Here is a 21,584-nt window from a genome sequence, read left to right on the forward strand (position 1 = left end):
AAATGTGCTCCGAAAATTCTGAATTTTGGATTGAGAGCTCTTGATACTGTCTTAAACCTGCCAACAAAATTTGGTGAAAAAATTCTAATCTGTTTGTGAGATTGGATCAAATCTCTCCAAAATCTTGATTTTGTGTCCAAAACCCTAGCCGCACAAGGTTATTCTCCAAATTATTTTACAAAAAAATAATATAGGGTTAGAAAAACCTGCAAAAAACATAGATCTAACAAAAATCCATGTCCCATCGAGCGTGCCAAAATGTTTATGGTGAAAATGGAAACAACAATATTGAAAAACTAAATGAATTCAACCACAAAACCCTAGCCTAACAACAACAAAGATCCACCATAACATATGAAGATTACCTAAGACAATGTAAATCAACAAATCATAAAGATTATACCATCACATGTCCAATAGGATTTGAATCTCCATTCTTCCTATATCCATTTATCTTGCTTGATATATTTGCTCTTAGATTTTATGTGTGCACAAGAGTTCAACAAAAAACGGAAATGTGGTTGCAAGTAGGCTTGACCACATATGAAAGTTCAAAAGCGCAGTTAGGAGCTGAATAGAATGATTAGGGTTGATAATGAAAAAGAGTATCCTCTTATATAGAAGACACTATAAGAAATGGAGGGATAAGATTGAGAGGTGTAAAAGATAAATGGTCGGCTAGGATTAGAGGGTAGGTAGAGGAAATAAGAAAATAATGAGAGGGTAGGTAGTGTAGGAATTAAGAGATAAATGACATGTGTCATGGGTAGAAAAGGCTAATGAATTAATTAAATAAATAAAGATTTATTTAATTAATAGAAGAAGTGGGATCAATTAAATAAATAAGATATTTATTTAATTTAGGAAAATGATAATTTAAATAAATAAATGTATTTATTTAAATGAGGAAAAAGGCTACAAGAGGATAAATGAATTAATTAAATAAATAAAGATTTATTTAATTAATAGAAGAATTAGGCTAAAATAAATAAATAACTAAAGATATTTTAGGTGTCTACAATTTTAGGTGTCTACAATCACAACCACAAAAGAATTGTATGGTCACAAGATAGCATTCATGGAGCTTTCACAGATACAACTACAACATAGAGCAATGATCTAGGACCCTATAGCAATGAGACACAGTCATAGTACCTTGTTATTCACTGTCAAGGTGAGATGCAACATTCATGAAAGTAAGGAGGTTAACATTTAGAACAATTATCAAGATTTCATTCAAACCATGATGAGTAGAGCAGCCACAGAGTTTCACAAGGATAAGCGCTCGAGGCATTTTAATAGCTCAACACCAGCCAATGACAAATACCGATGATCTTAGGCTCAAAGGGCAGTCATTGCTTCATGAGTATTAACGGAGAGGTTAAAGGTTCATGCCTAATGTATAAGTATGAAGTGCTACATTGACAGTGATAGTAGAAAGTAGTTTTGAAGCCACAACAACGAAGAGAAGCCTCGATACATGAATGCAATTATAGCCCATTATTAGGACAATCAAAGGATGAAGGCAATGTCGATAATGGAAACAATGAGCATGACTAATATAGAAATAGTAAGTTGAAATGGAAAAGATAGTATCATAACTGTCTTGACAGTCATAAGCATAAAGCCATGCCACATTTTTAGAGATAGCAGCTCACAGTCATGAGAAATAATAAGGGTTTGTGTGAGCAATCTAAAGAAATATTATAGCAGTCATAGTAAGATAAAGACAGTGAGAAGCTTTTTAGCAACGATGTGGATTGGTATGACAGTGCAGTAAGATAGAAGGGCAGAGGTCTCCATGATTGCTGCCATTGCAAAGGACAACCTACACTCCCATAACAGTGGCAAAGACGCATTCATGATTCGAAAGCCATTTTTTACAGTGAAAAGAAATTTGAAAAAATAGTCATCTTGATGGTCTTCAACAAAGACTATCATTAGAACAATAAAGACAGTGTTTCAAAGAGCCATAGTAGTAAGGGAATAAGCCACCAGGAATAATACCAAGGAGGACACAACCAAAGCAAATATCCGGTTTTTGTTGCCTCAAATACACAATCAAAGATCACTGTGACAAGGTCAAGAGAAAGGCAAAAGACTATCAAAATAATGATAGATAAGCAACAATATTAATGTAGCAGTCTTGACAATCTTGGAGCAACCTTCATAGCTTGGGTTAAAGACCAAAGCAATCTATTCAAGGTAGCCAATAAGAAATAATGAAGGATATTCAAGAGGCAAAGGCATTGTAGATACAGAGTCATAGTGTCTACAAAAAGACCAGTAGCAGAAAATGTGCAGCATATCATTGCTATGAGACAACCAAGAACCTTCCTAAACCAATAATCACCTATTGAGTTGTCTTTAGAAAACTTCAAAATTTTGGAAACAATCACATGCTAGTTTGGACTAGAGCTCAGTACAAACAACTCAGAAAACAACAAAAACAAATGGAAGAAGAAGATAATTCAACGTTCCAAACTTTCAGGTATACGGCTATTGATGAAGAAGCGGTCAATAACACCATTAGAGACCTTAAGAAAGATTTCAAATTTGATAGACTAATGGAAAAATTATTAGCAAAGCAAAAAGAAAAATATCTTTTGATGTTGGCAAAATCAGGAGCTAAATTGCCACATGAATTTAACATAGAAGGCTTGAAACAAGATGCGGAGACAAGTAATACTCAAAACACAGATGATCCAAATAACGAAGATATAAACAAAGAAAGCCATGAAGAAACAAGAAAAGAACATGATGATACAAGAAGAGAGTGTAGTAATAGAAGAACTTATGAAGAGACAAGGAGAAACCGTATAGATAATCCGTTGTTAAATCTCACTCAGCAAATGTAAACTCTACAACAGCAGATACAAGATATGCAGAATGGAACAAGCTCCAAGAAGTATTCATTGGAAGATATCTACCCATATCCTTTTGATAAAAGTTTGAATATGATACCATTTCTACAACATTGCGAGATCCATAAATATGATAAATACGATGGGAAATATGATCCTCAAGATCACATTAGGGATTTCTGTACTATAAGTATGGAATTTGCACACGGTGAAACTTACCTGATGCATCTATTCCCTAGGAGTTTAAATGGACAATCAATGGAATGGTTTTCAAGATTACCATCTAGAATCAAACCTTTTGAAGAACTTGTGAATAGATTTATTTCACAATACTCCTACAATGTAAGGAATGAGATAACAATGCTGGATTTATGCAATGTTAAACAAAAGAATGGTGAATCTTTCATGATCTTCTTACAGTGATGGAAACGAATGTTTAATAGGTATTCAAGAGATGTACCTGATTAAGAAAAGATGGACATATTCATTGATAATATTAACAGTGAAATGAGTTATCGGCTAAAAATGCAATGTCCTCCTTCTTTCGCTAAGATGATTGAGAATGGTCTAAAAATAGAAGACGCGATGGTAAAGAAAGGAGAGTTAAAGCTTTACAATAATTCTTACAACAACAACAACAACAACAACAATGACAAACCCAAGTTCTAGTCAAAGAATAGGAATGTCATCAATGGAGGAAATGACGACAGTAATGCTATGAAACAACAACCAATCTTTAATCTATCGAGTCAAATCCCAAACAATAACAATTAAGAAAACAATAAATCCAAGTCTTTCTTCTCCAATCCTCGCAAGAAATTCACAAACATTGGAGAACCCTTGGAATCAATTTTGAAAACTCTTCTTGCAAACAAATTGAATATTTTACTAGAAGCGAGAAGTTATGAGCCACAAGTCAAACCTAATTGGTGGAACGACAATCATTTTTGCAATTACCATTAAAATAAAAGACACCAAACTAATGATTGTCAAATATTGAAACACCTTATCCAAGATTTAATTGATAATGGAACTATCATAGTGGATAGTCATAAGACAAATGAATAACACCTAGCCTTCAAAACTCCGCTTCCAAACTATGAAAAAGGTGAACAAACTAAATCAAAAGATGACAAAGGCAAAGCCAAAGTGAACTACACTTATGCATATCATGATGTGGTAAATGTCATCATCGTTAAAGATAACACACCTTCAGATACAATCAACGTTATTACGAGAAGCAAAGCAAAGGTCACGTTTCCAGGTATAACAAATGAATCAACCTCTACTTCACGACAATATAACTTAGTGGAACAATTGCAAAGAATAATTGCTCAAATATCAATTTTGGAACTTCACAAAGTTTCACCTATGCATAAGGAAATTTTAGAAAAATCTCTAACGGAAACAACAATTTCAAAAAACTTGGATGTAGATCAGTTCCAAAACATGGTGGGACACCTTATATCCCCTCATTGCTTATCATTTCTGAAAATGGTCATGCATCCTTGCAATATCCTCACAATGCTCCCTTACATGTTGAAGTCGCCATTAATAAAACTCGTGTCAAATGCATACTCATAGATGGTGGAGCTGGCTTAAACATTTGTGCATTAAGTTTAATGAAGACTTTGGGATATTCAAAAAATGCAGTAAATCCAAAGAAGAAAATAACCATTAAGGCTTGTGATGAAAAGGAGCATTCTTCTAAAGGAACTGTGGTGTTACCAATCAAAATAGGACCTGTGGAAAGGAATACACTATGTCAGGTTTTAGATTTGAATCTCTCTTATAACATTCTTCTAGGAAGGCCATGGATTCACAACATGCAAGAAGTTCCTTCTACATATCACCAATGTGTAAAGTTTCCTCATGAGGGACAAGAGGTCACTATAATTGCAGACTCTAACTAATATTGCAATAATCTGAAGCCAACAAAAGATACAAGAGTTCCACATAACAGAGAATCAGTATATCCTACCAAAGAAATTCAAGAAAAGTTATGGGAAACTTTCGAGAAAAAGCTCAAATTAAATTATGAAGGAATGGGAAAATATTCTTTGCATAATTTTCCACTTTCACCCAAATCATATGGAAAGCCTACAAATATCCAACCACGGATCTCAGAAAAATCAAAAGAAATGTTTAATGGAGCATTTGTTAGAGCTGGAATGCTTGCAGAAGAAACTGAAGACAAGGACATTCTTGGTTGGTTGTACAAAGATGAAAATGAAACTATAGCAACAGTTGTAGAAGTCAATATTCCCATAGAGAAATATGGCAATGGTTATAAGATCATGCAAAAAATGGGATATGAAGGAAAATGACCAATTGGTAAGCGACATCAAGGTATTTCAGAACCTATTTGTCCTCACTCGCAATCTAAAGAAGATAAATCAGGACTTGGATATCCAAAATTAATTCAAAAGCAACATAATTATCAATAGCCAAAGTGGAGAATAAAATCAGTCCCTAAAGAAGAACAAAGGCAAGAATAGCTACATCAAGCAGCAGAAATAGTAGCCAATAAGCAAAAACAAGAAGAATATGAGAAACAACAAGAAGAACTTGCAATCAAAAGAGAAGAAGAATCTTGTAAACAAGTTCAAGGAATACGAGCAAATGTTAAATTTGAACAAGATATTCTAGAAGCAGTAAAAGAAGAGATGACATAAATCAAAGAACTATTTGCACCATACAATATTCTTGTATGGTGGTGTAATCCTAGACAATGGTTCAGAGACAGATTTAAATGACTATGAATGGGGTCCAGATGTATCATCTAGTGTATCAAGTGAAGAAAAGAATGAAGAGCAAGCAGCTATCACAAATGAAGACTTGTCTTTTACAAAACAAAAAATAGAGTTAGAAAGAAGACAAGAAGAACTCAGAATCCAAAGAAAAGAGGCATATACAAGACAACAAAAGGAAGAGGATGAAAAAGACCAAGAAATAACGCCACAAGAAACACAAACAGATATTGATCAAGATTCAGGAAATATCAGATTTCTATCAAATGATGAGCAAGATGTACCAAGGTATGGAAGAACCATAGAAGAACTAAGACATAGTCAAGTAGGATTGACTATTAGTCCAGAAGAAGCTGAGTTTGAGAGAAGACATAAGCTAGCAAAAGAATCCTCTATATCATGTGCACAAGTATGTCAACTTCAAAATACAAATGAATCTATTGGAATTAATGAAGAAGGAACTTACAGTATTAAAGATGTGTGTTTATATAATCCATTTGTTTGAGGGACAAATGTCAGATGAAGAGTCACTTGAGTGTGAACCACAAAATACTAATACTGATTTTGTTAGAACTGATTGGAGAACACTTGGGAGAGACTGTTCTCAAGATCATTCTATCTATGACATTACCTACTCTACGCCAAATTATGAATATTATGTCATGAACCTGGAAGCACCTAACAATGATGATGACTATGACTTACCCCTTCTTCATCCAGAACTAATTGATTGGGATAACCTAGAAAACCCTGAATTGGATGTCTTTTCCAATGACCATGACTTAGTTGTGTATCTTAATGTTTTCAAACCCATAACACCTAAGATATCTTCCATCGCGGAATCAAGTAACATTTCTTGTAGTCAGGAGAATGTCAAACTTTCCAGTCGCAAAATTGAAATAAGACAAGAAAAAAGACCTAGTGCTGAAAACCATTTAATGGCAACACTAGATCAATTAAGAGGAAAAATAAAGGACGTATCCGATGGTGAAAACCTCTTTGAGGTGCGAGAAGATGGAAAGTTTGGCATCCTTCCTGCATATTTTCAAGAGAGATCTGCTATTCTAATAGAACCAATAGAAGCAATAAACATTGGCACACCAAAGGATCCCAAGATACTTCATTATGTTGCATCATTATCAGATAAAGAGTGGAAATAATACATAGAATTATTCAGACAAAGACAAATAAATTTTGCTTGGTCCTATGCAGACATGCCAGGACTTAACCCAGATCTTATCATGCATCATTTCAATGTGGATCTAAAAGCAAAACCAGTTAAACAAAAGCTAAGAAAGATGCATCCATAGATCGCTGTCCTTGTAAAAGATGAGCTAAAGAAGTTATTAGATGTGGCTTTCATAAGACTTGTTGCCTATCCAAAATGGGTTTCAAGCATTGTGCCAGTGTAAAAGCTAGATAAAAGCATAAGAGTACACCAATTTCAAAGATTTAAACAAGGCATGTCCCAAAGATGATCTCCCACTACCTAACATTGATATATTTGTGGACTTATCAGTAGGACATGAGATGTTTTCATTAATGGATGGATTCTCAGGATACATTCAAATAAGAGTCACCCCTGAAGATCAAGAAAAGACAACATTCACCTGTGCATGGGGTACTTACTATTGGAATGTTATGCCATTTGGGCTTAAGAATGCAGGAGCAACTTATCAAAGAGTTATGACAATAATTTTTCATGATATGATGCATACATTTATGGAAGATTATGTAGATGATATACTTGTGAATCTCATACAAGAAAAGAATATTTGAACATCTTGGGCAAGATCTTTGATAGGCTTGAAAGATATCAGTTAAGATTAAACCCAAAGAAATGGGCATTTGGAGTAACCTCTGGAAAACTTCTTGGGTACATTATATCAGCTAGTGGAATTGAAGTAGATCCAAAAAAGGTCAAAGCTATCATGGAAATGGAGTCACCTAGGAAGATAAGTCAAATGTGTTCTTTACAAGGAAGATTGCAATCAATCAGAATATTTATTTCTCAATTAGCAGATAGATGTCATCCATTCACTCATCTTTTACATAAGAACGTTCTATTCAAATGGGATCAGAAGTGTGAAGAGGCTTTTATGCAAATCAAAGAATATCTCATGAATCCTCCAGTACTTGTATCACCAATCAAAGGGAAACCATTGTTACTTTATATCTCAATGACAAATGTATCATTAGGAGCTCTCCTAGCACAACATGATGAAGAAAGAAAAGAAAGAGTGGTGTATTACATCAGTAGAATACTTGTCGGCTATGAATTGAATTATACATCCACAGAGAAGACATGCCTAGCAGTTGTATTTGCAACTCATAAGTTGCGACATTATATGCTGACTCATTTTGTGAAACTGATAGCAAAAATAGATCCACTAAAGTATTTGTTGAACAAGTCAACTTTGACAAGCAGACTAGCAAAGTGGGTTATGGTCCTAAGTGAGTTTGATATAGAATATGTTAATCGAAAAGCTATCAAAGGACAAGGTCATTGTTGATCAATTAGCTAAAGCATCTTTACAAGATGGCGTACCATTGCACATTGAATTTTTTGATGCAGACATTCTAACAATAAGTACAAAATTTTGGGAGTTATACTTTGATGGTTCTTATACACAATATGGACCAAGCGCAAGAAATTTATTCATCACACCTCAGGGACACACAATTCCAAAATCATATAGGTTGCAATTTCCATGCACAAACAATACTGTAGAATATGAAACATTGACTATTGGTCTCAAAATGGCTATTGAATGGAATATCAAATAATTACATGTCTATGGTGATTCACAGCTTATCATCAGCCAAATAAATGATGATTATCAAACTAAGGATGACAAGCTCATGGCCTACAAACAGTTGGTAGAAGAGTTTAAACAACACTTTGAAGAAGTATCATTCACTCAGATCCCAAGAAATGAGAATAAAGTAGCAGATGCAATGGCTACAATAGCATCTCTTTTGCAGAATCGGGAGAATCAACAGTGTTATGGATTCCTGGTGGAAGATATCTTAACCCCTACCATTCAATCCCAGCATACCTAAATGATTTTCCATATATCGGGAACCAATCAATCCTTATACGACCAAACTTATCAATACTTAAAAGAGAATATGCTTCCTTCTGACCTATCCCGCAATCAGAGAAGAAATTTTATCCGTCAATCATCCCGCAATTAGAGAAGATTATCGATACCTTAGATAGGTGAGGTCTAGATAGTACTTTATTGAGATGTCTCGAACAAGAAGAATCTGAGAAAGTTCTTAACAAAGTTAATGTAGGTATTTGTGGTACACACTCAAGTGGATTAACACTAGCTAAGAAACTTCTTCGTATGGGTTACTATTGGCCTACTATGGAGAGATATTCATTCACATATGCCAAGAAATGCAAACAATGCCAGATCCATGGGAATCTCATCCATGCACCGACACAAGAATTGCATCCTATAGCAGGATCATGGCCATTTTCTCAATGGGGCCTTGATTTGGTAATTAAGATAAATCCTTCATCTTCTAATGGACATAAGTTCATTCTGACTGCTACTAAATATTTCACTAAATGGATTGAAGCAATACATTTGACAAAAGTGACAGGAAAACAAATATCATCATTCATCTTGAATTATATAATCTGTCACTATGGAGTTCCTATGACTATTATCACTCATAATGGAGGACCATTTAAGAATCAAGATGTGAAGGAACTATGTGAACGATTCCATATCCAACATAGGTTTTCTACACCATATTATCCATAGAGAAATGATCAAGTTGAGGCATCAAACAAGACTATCTTGAAAATCCTGAAGAAAACAGTCAATGAAGCTAGAAAAGACTGGCACATTTAGCTAAATCCTACTCTTTGGGCATACCGAACTAGCATCCGCACACCAACGGGGGCAACTCCATATTGCTTAGTCTATGGATCACAAGTCATATTACCAATAGAAGTAGAGATGCCTTCTCTACGAGTTTCCTTGAAAGGTCTTATACCAAAAGAAGAAGAAGAAGAAGAACGAGTCTCTAGACTTTAAGAACTTGAGCTGATTTAGGAACGTCGCCAAAATGAAATAGATCATTTGAAGGCATATCAACAGAGAATGGCAAGAAGTTATAATCACATAGTCAAGCCACGCATTTTTCAAATTGGAGATATAGTTCTAAGGGAGAATCTAAGAAATCAACAAGACTGAGAAAAGAAGGGTAAATTTGAACCAAATTTGTTAGGTCCTTTTGTCATAGTAGCAGCATATGGCTCAAGAGCATACAAGTTATCTACTCTTGAAAGTGATTGGTTTGATGAACCTATCAATTCTATCCATCTCAAAAAATTCTATGTTTGAGATATAAAGTCCTGGAAAAAATCAATAAAAAGCATATAAAGTCCTGAAGAAATCAGTAAAAAGCAGAAAAGCAGAAAATCCCTAAAAAACATAAAATAGTGAAAACAGAGAAAAAATCAAAATATGAAAAAAAAAATGCAATAAATTTAGATAGTGAAAATTTGGTAAACAGACGCTATCTAAAAAGTGATTCTTCCATCTATGAGATCACTTTGCACACCTATCCATCCATACTTTCGCATCTATAGCTTCCATCTATCCTAGCTCATCCATTTCATCTTTCGCATTCATTGCTCTGAACCATTAGCAGAAAATATGTAGCTTACCAATAATTATAAATCTTTGGCATACTTAGTGTAGTCATTGTCTTGGATTTTATCAATCAATCTGCATTTGTATCCCACCATGGTTTGGATCTTAATCAATTCATACATCCATAATAAGTTTTGTTTCTGCTGGAGGAAAAATCCTAAATCCTTTTGCTAAGGTGATCTTTTGAATCTTTGAAAATCCAAAACATTCGGAAAACTTAGAAAAACCAAAAATACCTAGGATTTTGAAATAGATAACGATCAAAAAAGCAACGAAGATCAAGGCATTTTTATAACAACTGAATCGTGAAACTCGAGAATCAACCAGAAAGTAATAAAGGATTATCAATGATCATTCATCAAGATGATTATATCAGTTAAATGACCATGAGAACATGTAAATGGCATACAAGATTCAGTGTTTATATCTTGATTTTATTGCTAATCATTTACTCTATGCGACTCAAGGATGTCCATGACTAGAGAAGCTATGATGGGGCATGATTATTATCTTTTGATTGTTGTATGTACTTGTCTAAGGATATGATTTGCAAAAGATCAAGGAGGACGTTCTAAGTCATGCATGAAAGGGGATAATCCTTGTTTGTTCTGCAAGAAATACTCAGGTCAGCTTGATTCATTATATCAAGTTGCTTGTATTTTCTTACAACATTTTAAATCTCAATGATGAAATTAAGCACTGTTACAAGACAACATATGAAGAATGGAAGTATCATTTTTAGTTAGATCATTTGTAGATTAGCTCATTATTCATCTACATTATAAGCATTCATTGTCAGTTGCATTATAAGCATTTCATTTCATTCACAAATCAATGGTCATAAATAAAGATTGAGTATACTTGGACAAACAAAAACAATTTGCATTCCATTAAGTACATTTCATAATCATGTAGTATATCATCATTATTATTTGCAGTAGGATCATTATCATTGTAGTTCTTTTTATCCATTAAGATCGTATAGTTGCATCTTTGCACTTTGAGTCATCATTCTCATTTGCATTTTTAAATCATCAAAATCAAAAACATTTCAATTACATATTAAATCATCATTCATTTGCATTCCCATATAGATCATTATATTTGTATCATTTAAGTTAGTAATCATTTTCATTTTGCATCCATGATCATCAAAAATAAATAAAAATCAAAAGCATTCATCATTGCATCATATAGAGCATCATCATCATAAAAGAAAAGAAAAGATCATCATCTATGTAATCAATGCATATAGATCATCATCATATAGAGTAACATGCATAATAAACCAAAGGTCATCATATAGAGTTCATGTCAGCATATAGATCATCATAAAATAATAAAAGTCCAAGAATACAATGATATCGGATAAAAAATTCAAGTGCCTCATCAAATATAAATCAAGTCAAGGTTGTCCTATGCTACTACTACCTAACTCTATCCATCTCTGTGGTTGTGGGTGAGAAGATGGACTCCAGATGCCTGTCTCACACGATCACCAGTCCTCTGAGGAGGTCCCATGACTCCACCGCTGCTAGTATCCATCCTCATAGTGGTATGATAGCTACCTGGCCTCTGGCTCTCTACGACTAAATCCTCATATAATCGTTGCCAATGTGATGTCTCCTTCCCGACCCAAAATAGTGCTCTAATGGTATCAGCTGAGAGAGTGCTCGATCCAACCTGCTGAATGTGATCAAGGAGACCCTAAGTATCCTATTGTCTCCTAACAGCCCTGTCTCTCTCTGTCATGAGTGTATGTACCTGTTCTCTAAGGTGATCTATCTGTGCTTTGAGACTCTCCAAGGTATCCTGCTCTGGCACATCTTGTTGAGGAACATGACCCTCAATCCTCTCATCTCCACCTCCCTATCCATCTGCTGGAATCTCAGCCCGAGTAGCTCTTAGAACCCATTGTCTAATAAGAGGAACATGATCCTTTGGATCCTCCTCCTCTCCACCATGAGTTGTAATAACCCTAGGGTTTGGCTAAATCTAACCAAAATCAATGCCTCTCCCGCAACCTCCATCTAGTCTAGTAATCCTGCAACCTCCTGTAGAGGGTAACCCTCTCACTAATCTCATACCTGCCCTGCCAGTATCCCTCCCAATTTGTCCTGCCTCTCGCCCACCCATGGGAAGTGGTCTCCCAATCCTGCCAACCGGTCCAAAAGGTCCTCCACAGACTCTTAATCAACCTCCTCTCCATCTAGGTCTCCTACCACCTTCGCCTCGATCTCCTCCCTCATCTCCATCGCCTTCGGCCTCTTGAGAAGCTCTAAGCTCTAATCTCTCGTCTTTGTCTTCGTCTTCTAATGATGGGATCATCTGAATCATCCTCCTCATCTCCTAAGATGGGAGGAGGGTCTGTTGGATTGGTAATTCAAGGAAACGGGTGTGCAAGCATGTACTGAGCATAATCTGCGGTCACCCTAGGATCTAGAATGTGTAATCTCAAATCATAAGCCACCCTAGGAGTAGCCAGAAACTCTGTGCGTGCTATCTCAAAAGACAAAGATGGTCCCCAATCTCGCCTATCTTTGTACCGTCGTGCATATATAGTGACACCAGTAGGCATGTGTTGAATGATACCAAACTATCTCAAAATGTGACTAATCAAGTGCCGCTCAATAATGTATGGAGTATGAGCAATGAGATATCTACTCTACATAATATATGGTAATGTTTGTGCATCATCCATCTATGGCTCACAGTCGATATAAGGTCTCCAAATAACGCTATCCAGTGAATCTAGAACCCAATGCTAATACTCCATCTTACACAGCTTATTCTAAGTAAGGATACTGATGCAGAGCATCTATCATAAACCATAAAACCTTCAATCAAGGGTATTACTGACCCAAAACTAATACAAGACCTTAAACTTGAATCAAGAGGCATATAAAAGATCAACCACTCTTCTCAACTCCAACCCAATTTCAAAGGTTATATTCCATCCCTGCAGACCTTGATTCAAGATTTAAGATCATAACATTCACCATAACATGAGAGAACAAATTCTTTATTGCCATGGAATACCCTAGTTCAGGGTTTCATCCTTTTAAAAACTATTTTCACCAAAATGATCACAAATTATTCAATTCTTAACCAAATTAAGTCAGACAAAAATAAATGGAAAGAGGATTCAGAGACTTTTCCAACACATATGGCCTTTCTTCATTACGATTCCTCATGTGACCACACCAAATACTGCAACCGGACTGTTGTTGCCTTCACCAGTCTATTTTTCACCATGAACTATAGCAAACAGTCATCAATAACTTTTTAAATATTGTTCATAAATAAAATCTCTCCAGTCCGACTTTAGATTAATGAGTTACACAAATTCTCTCAAATTTATAGCCAGATCCAACAGTTAAATAAAAAATTATGAGGATTTTTCCAAAACGGGTAACCCTTGTCAGGTTTTCGACAATTTTTGTAAAAACAAACATATCTTGTCAAATACTCCACAAAAATGCATAAGAAAGGATTAATCCGAAATATATTTCATTAATATATCATTCAATAACATCTACATATAAAAATTACACCAAATGTGATCCTCCATGGATCTATGATAGTCACGGATTCCTTAAAACCTTATGACAGTTTGAGGGTTTGATGGATAATCTGGTGCAGGAGCACCTAGCTTCATTCTCAGCTTCATTTTCATCACAGGTTTGATTTTTGTTACTTTTAAGTTGGAAAGTTGTCTAGGATGTTTTTGAAGCTGTTCTAGGTTGTTTGGATGAGTTTTGAACTCATTGTGTGGTTTTGGTTTCTTGTTTTCATCTTTTTGCTCAAAGTTGTCAGTTTGGTGTTGCCTGGCAAAATGATGGAAAAATGAGTTTTTAATGTGGTTTTTGTTTTAAAAAGTTTTAGACATGTTTTATGCTTGGGTTCTAAGTGTGAGAAGTGTTTTTAGGTGGTTGTTAGTTTTGGAGGTCAATCTTGCATTTTCTAGGCACCAAAAGTTGTCATTTAGGCATCAAAATGTCAAATTTAAGTGCCCTTGGACATGTACCTGTCCGTACAGGAGGCTAACCAACTTGGAAAGGTATTTAATCTCCTGTTTTAATTATTGTAAGGTTTGATCATTCGAAGTTATGAAGCATTTTGCAAACTTGCACTAGTTTTACTTGGTTTTTCTCTAGTTTTTAGCTCCATGTGAACAGCAGTCCGTACACCAACTGTACTTGGCCGTACTGTTCTTTCATTTTCAGATTCTAATATGTTTTCTTAATCTTTTCCCTTTGGTGGCATCTGATTTTATCAAGTTTTGAGTTTGTAGCAAAATTAGTTTGATTTGACAGTTTCACTGCCTTGTCTAGGAATTGGCAAGGATGCTTGACCAACTTGGCTTCTTGGAGTCCCAAAATGTTCATGGCTTCCCAAGAACCAATTGGTCAACTTGTAAATTATGTAAATACATGTTTTGTCTTCAAGAGTGCAGGTGTAAGGAGTTTTGTGGCAATGGAGCCCTAGGCAAGTGTGCCATTTGGCTAGGGTCTTGAAGAAATTTGATGCTTTGCTCTTCTATAGCAAGTGCATTTAATAGTTGAACAGACTTGCCTTGATGATTAAGTTTTTATGTCAAGGCAAAGAGACTTTCTAAGCCATAAGGAGAATGTTTTCATGTTTAGTTTGTGAAAATAATGTAAAAGACAGTGAGTCGCTGTTTTAGAGTCAATTTCCTTTCATTAGCCTACTCTCCATCATACATTGGAGCTTGTAAGGTTTTGTACCTCCTTCTAATTGCTTGCAAACAAGAACAAGGAGTGATTTTGATGTTATCTATGGGTTTGAAGTTGCCAAGATCAATCAATGATCTTTGAGGCAAGGTTGTAATGCTAGTTGGCTGTCACAGTCAACTAGGACTAAGTTTTACATTTTCTTTTGAAGTTATATATGTAATCTTCTCCCTCAAAATGATAGGTATGAAGGTCAATAAGCCATTAAAGACAGAACCTTTATAAGGAGCACAAAACAGACTTTTTGTAAAGAGTTTTAACAGTGAAAGTGCAGGTCACAGTGAACAAAAAAACTGTGAAAGGAAAAAGTGCAGTGACAGTTAGCATTGACAGTGAAATAATCTGTTATTTGTAATTGCCTAATGCTTGTATGCAGGGCTAACATGACTCTCCTTTGTTTCTAAATGGTAGACATGTCTACATGTTGAATGCAATTGGTTTTTGTTTGCAAATGATGTGTTTGGAAGAGGCAATAATGGAAAAGTTGTAAATTGTTGCATTCTCCTCATAAGCAACTTTTTGTAAAATCTTGTTCTCCAAAATTTGAAGTGTAAATATTCTTTATTGTGGCCTAATTAGTTAGTAGTATGATGGAGCTAAGGTTTTTTGTTCCATATTGGAGGTCTTTAGTTTGAATCTTGGTTTTCACCATCAAAACCCTACCAAGCCCTCCTTTTTCACCCATTTTTGGGACGGTCATGGAGAAGGCCTGAGAGACCCTGAGACTTTGAAAATCTTCAAGTATTCCCAAAAGGGTATCCATATATGTGAAGCTTTTAGTCTGGAAGTCCAACGCTTGAGCAGAGTGAGCACAAAACCCCAAATGGAGGGCTAATGCCTAGTAGCCTCTTTTAGGCCTAAAACCAAGTTTTTGTCAAATCGAGTATGCCAGTGAAGGTTGCAAAGCATGAAATCCAATAAATCAAGTTGAAACAGGTCAACCAAACATGAATTCAACCTATTTGGTGAGTTTGGCTTCATAAGTTGGTTTTGGAGCACTTGAAAGAATGTCAACAACCAGGGAGCTGGAGCCTTTGAGTAGCCAAGAAGAGTTTGACATAGGGAGGTGGATCAAGGTGAGTTGTTAAACTGCCTTTGAGCTATTTGCACTCTATCCTTGGGGACTACACCCCAAAAATAGTAAGGATCTATCACTTAGCAAACATACTAGCCACTTAACAACCACCTAGCACTATCCTCCCTATCATAATCCTTGTCAAATCCCCTCCAAACTGATATGCCCCCTTGATTTCAACCAAACATGGTTTTATAAACCATTTCCAACTCCTTCCTAACTACTCTAACCACCTCATGACCATTGGATTTCATTCTTACACTTTTGTTGCACTTTTTGGCAATGTTGCAACCTTGCATTTTTTACAATTTTTGCATTTTTGACATAAATGACTCTAACCCTTACATGGACACTTTTAACACTTAAAGATGGACCAAATATGACATCTTTGGACAAAATGGCTCATTTAGCCTTACATATTATGATTCAATGGACTCAAATAACCTTAATACATTATGAATGACTCAAATACAATAAAATTGCTCATATTATGACTTTTGACTTCCTAGTATGCTTGTGTGCTTAGGTGCCTCTGCACCAAATACTTGCATATAAATAGACATATGACTACCTCTCACCATGAACTCTATAATGGATAGTTTAATAGCAATGTGCTCCCAACACCATATTTGTAAAAGTGTGCATCATGTAGACAGACTAGCACTCTCATCGAAAACATCCTGATGAAGATCATGATACAAATGAGCGAGCATACAAACACCCCACACATATCGAGTCTGATGCTACATCATGCTCTGAATAATCTCACCCCAACCAATAGCAAAACCTCAAGATCTCATGTCTGGACAGATAAATCCACCAATCAAACTTGCAAGAATCACAGGGAGAGTCTCGTAATACATGAGCATATCCTCCCATCGGATCTCTCCTTTGGAAATGCTCTCATCACCAAATACGGCTCTGTAAGCCTCTGTCTCGAGGATGTAGAGAATCCTGTAGACATCCTCAAGTGTCACACTAATCTCACTAGTGGGCAAGTGGAAGTGTTATGCTCACTATGTCATCTCTCTGCTAAGGCAGACAACAATCCCCTATTATGGGTAATATCAGGCATATATAACAAATGGCATAATCTGGAGGCATCTATGTATCTAATCTCAGCCTGTGTAAGCTCTGGCACTAAGTGGCACATAGCTGAGAATTTCTCCCGACATTGGAGAACATTGAGTTTCTCCTGTTTAACAAGAGAATTTGATCTCTATCTATCATCACTCATCAATCTATCAAATCAAAGAGATCGTTAATCTATCACATCAACAATTGGTACATCTTTTCAAATGAAGAAAATCATCCTATCAAATCAATCTAAACCTACCAATCATGGTTTTTTATCTGTATGCGGGAAAAGCGGGTCGATAGAACTTGAAATGTGAAAAATGAAGCTCTAGGGAGACTTGGCCACACACCCACAGGACTTCTTGGTGCAAGCTATGGAGTCATGAAGTATGGCTCAGCTTCCCAAGGTTGGTTCCATGGTTCTCTATCTCACAAGGTCCCTCAAACCAATGTCTTTGCTCTCAGATCACTGAGCAAAGTGGTTTAGGGATGACAAATGCAAGAACGAGGGATGCTTTGGTTGATTTTAAGATGAAATGCATCCTAAGCTATGCATGATCCTATAAATGCAATAAACTAGATTATAAGATGACAAGATTAGTAGCAAGACTATCCTAGCATGATATACTAGTCTATGATTAAGCTAAATGATAAGGAAAATACTCTAAACATGCATATTTAGATTAATTCCTATTGAAAAGAGAGGCTAAATTATGAGCACAAATGATATATTAAAGCTTGGATGGATTTTAGTATAAGTATGATGCTAAAGACTTGGATCCTTAAAATGGAGGAATGAGAGCTCTATTTATAGCAAAAATAGGGTAATGAATGGCCAGGATTGAAAGAGGTAATCAAGGGTTGAGTTTGAAAGTTGCTCAATCCATGTTCACAATTTTCACCAATGAAATGGTGACAATTGGCAACATAGGGTTGGTTGAGAGGAGATGTAAGAAGCATTAAATGCTTGAGAAGACCTCATGGTTATCTTAGGGGGTAAGGGTTATGGTTAAGTTAGGATTACCCATTGGATAAAGGTTTTATCCAAAGGATAAACTCTTGTGCAAAGGATTAAGGATAACCATGGTCAAAGCAATAAATGCTTGATGAGACCCTTGGGTTACATGGAGGTTGAGTGTAGGGAAATTCTTTAATCATGCTAGAGGGTTGAGTTAACCATTAATGGTTTGGGAGACTTTCAAAGTTAAGTGATTGAAGCCTTTAAGGGTTTTCAAAGACTTTGAGGGTTTGAGAAGTGACTTTCCCTTGCTTAGGGATGTGGCAAAGTTTAGGAGATGGGTTAGGCTAATTGGAAGCAATTAGAAGAGTCTAGAAGGGGGGTTAGGAATAGGGTTTACGAAGCAAGTGGAATATGTAGGATTTTGCAAGTAGATGGAGGGATAATAGGATTTAATTGAATAAAATAAATTTAATTCAATTTGGTTGCAATTGGGGAAATTAAATAAATTAGATTTATTCAATTTAGGATAAACTATTTAATTAAATTTGAATTTAATTAAAAAGTGGATAGGGGATTTAATTGAATAAAATGATTTATCATATTAAATGGTAAAAGAGGTCTAGTGAATTTAATTTAAATAAATGGAGTAATTTACTTAATTTAATAGAGGAATGTGAGTAATTCAATTAAATTGGATTTAATTAAATAGAAAAATGAACATAAGATATTCATTTAGGAATATGGTCATTTTTATACGTCTACACTATTAATCAATGACTTCAATCAATCTCTGTTATGCTCTTCATCAGAAACTGCATCGGTTTCTTAGAGCTAATCTATCAATTTACCAATCAAATCAAATCAATCAATCAATTGTTTATCCTATCAATCAACATTATAAAATTTATATTAATCAAGACATCAATCAAATACCTTTCAATCACAATTGCGCATCAAAATGCATCAATCATATCATCAAAATGAATTTTAACATGAACAACATCAAACAAATTCATTTGAAACAAAAGCGCTAATCTTTTTAACAAAAGCGTTATTCTATTGAACACAGGCACTGAAACACACATATGCGTGAACCTTATTCGCAAAAGTGCTAACCCTTGGAACAAAAGCGTGAAACAATCATATGTGCTACCCTTTTTAATATATGCACAAACACTCAAAGCATAAGCACTGACATAACAAAAGCGCTAACATATGTCATAAAGGCGTGAACAAAACAAACAAATACGCTAAAACTATCAAAAGCGTTAACATCAAATGCAAAAGCGCTAACATACAAAACAAAGGTGTAAAAAAAAAGTCGAAAATCGAAAAAAATTCAAAATAGCCTCACATGCGCCGAAAAACAAGGAAAATCGTATGACAAGTTGCAAAAAAAAAAGAGCTCGAGATAAGGTACATACCGGATAACCATAGTCAGGAGGTCACTGATATCATTGAACGCATTCAAATCGATGGTTTTCGAACGGAATCACCATTTTGCCACCTCACCAAAAACAATTCTCTTCACAAGCTGACAAGGATGTAAATGAGATTAAAATTACCTTTGATTAATTTTATATTTACCATTTGTAAGGGTAATTAATGCTTTTAAATGGGGCAATTTTATTTATTTTTCATAAATGAATTTAATTGAAGAACCTTTTCAATTATCGTGAGATCAATAGCTTATCCAAAATTTTCAACAATTTCACAATCAATCTTTCGAGGGGGCACACAATCAGGATTTTTATCTCCATCAGGCACACTCAAGACTTGATTTAATCTTTGAAACAATGTTGTCTCGACATCATTTCAAAGAGGGGTAAAATGCATACACATAAAAATGGCTATGAGCAATTAAATAAATATTTTATATTTATTTTATATTTATTTTATATTTATTTAATAATTATTCTTCTATTAAATAAATAATTTGAAAAGATTAATTTATTTAATTCATTTCATGTCCTTCTATTAATTAATTTAATTGAAATATTTTATTAATAAATTCATTTATCTTTTTCCTCTAATCAATTAATTAAATATCTAATATTTAATTATTCCTTTAATTAATTAAATATCTTATATTTAATTATTCCTTCAATCAATTAATTATCTAATATTTAATGGTTATTCTTCTATCCAATAGTCTCAAATATTAAATGATTTTTCAATTATTTAATTTCATTTCCAACTCATCCTTTCATCTCCATTTCATTTTTCCTTTGCCAACTCATCCATCATGTGGCTAAATTAATTCAACAAAATTAAAATAAATAAAACATTTATTAACCACTGATCTTCAACTTCCCAAATAAATGAAATATTGTGTACGTACACATATTTCTTTACCTTCTTCTATATTCTCTCCAACATCCCTACATCTTAGGAAGGACTTTAGTCCACTTGTCCTCTCATGCCTAAATCTTCTCCAACCATCCCTAGATTTCCTCAGTTAGCAACCCAGTCAAGGTGAGATGAGTGACACTTGTCTTCTCCTTCCCCCTTTCTCTCAACCTTCACCTTTACTCACAACCATCCAAATCTGCAGATCTGATCATGAACGTTGATTTAGGCCACATCATCTTATCCTCTCAAAATCTATAAATGTGGAAGTTTGAGTTGAAAAAGAGTTAGTCTTCAAGTGAGTTTTCAAGTTAACAATTTAAGAAAAGTTATGCATCTGTGAGTTTTAACCTTGAAGCAATTTAGCATAATCATTTAGCTTTAAATCATTTGCATTGCATATCATAGTATTAGTTAACTATCAGTTATTAGTCCATTCTTCATATGTCATCTTGGAAGCTATCAGTGCTTTTCTGAGAGCACGTCATCTACAACCAAGAATAGTGGAGTTTGGACACAATGAGACTTAAATCATGAAGATAAAAATGTTTTTATTTTAATATTCATTCCATGTAGTTTCATTTGTTGAGTTTAGATTTCCTGTAACATTTCCTTTGTATTTTGTGAAACTAACATGTTGCAGGTAGTATTCTGATGATGAAATTCAAGTCGACACAACACTCAAATGGGAGTGTCCATTCTTATCACTCTTGAAATTGCATCTTGTACATTATGAACAAGAAAAAGCACTAACTTTCAAGAATTTAACTCAATACCTTCAATCTCACACGAGTGGCTAAATGTTTATGAATGGGGCTTCACAAGCTTGTCCTTAGCTAGCAACTTCATTTACTCCAAGAGTTTCATTTGGGATTATTTTGAGTGCTTTATCTAATTGATGTGAAAGGGAATGATTGTGTGACTCTTCTTGAACCGGCACTATTTCAATTCATTCAAGCCTATCAACTACCATGTCGGCAAAACTATCAAATAAATTTGAGTTGGCCTCATAATAGATTTGATCGACTAAGAAATCTTCTAACTTCAATAAAATGTCGATGGCTATATCTAATAAAGA

This window comes from Cryptomeria japonica, chromosome 5, assembly GCF_030272615.1.
Source record: "Cryptomeria japonica chromosome 5, Sugi_1.0, whole genome shotgun sequence".
NCBI lineage: Eukaryota > Viridiplantae > Streptophyta > Pinopsida > Cupressales > Cupressaceae > Cryptomeria > Cryptomeria japonica.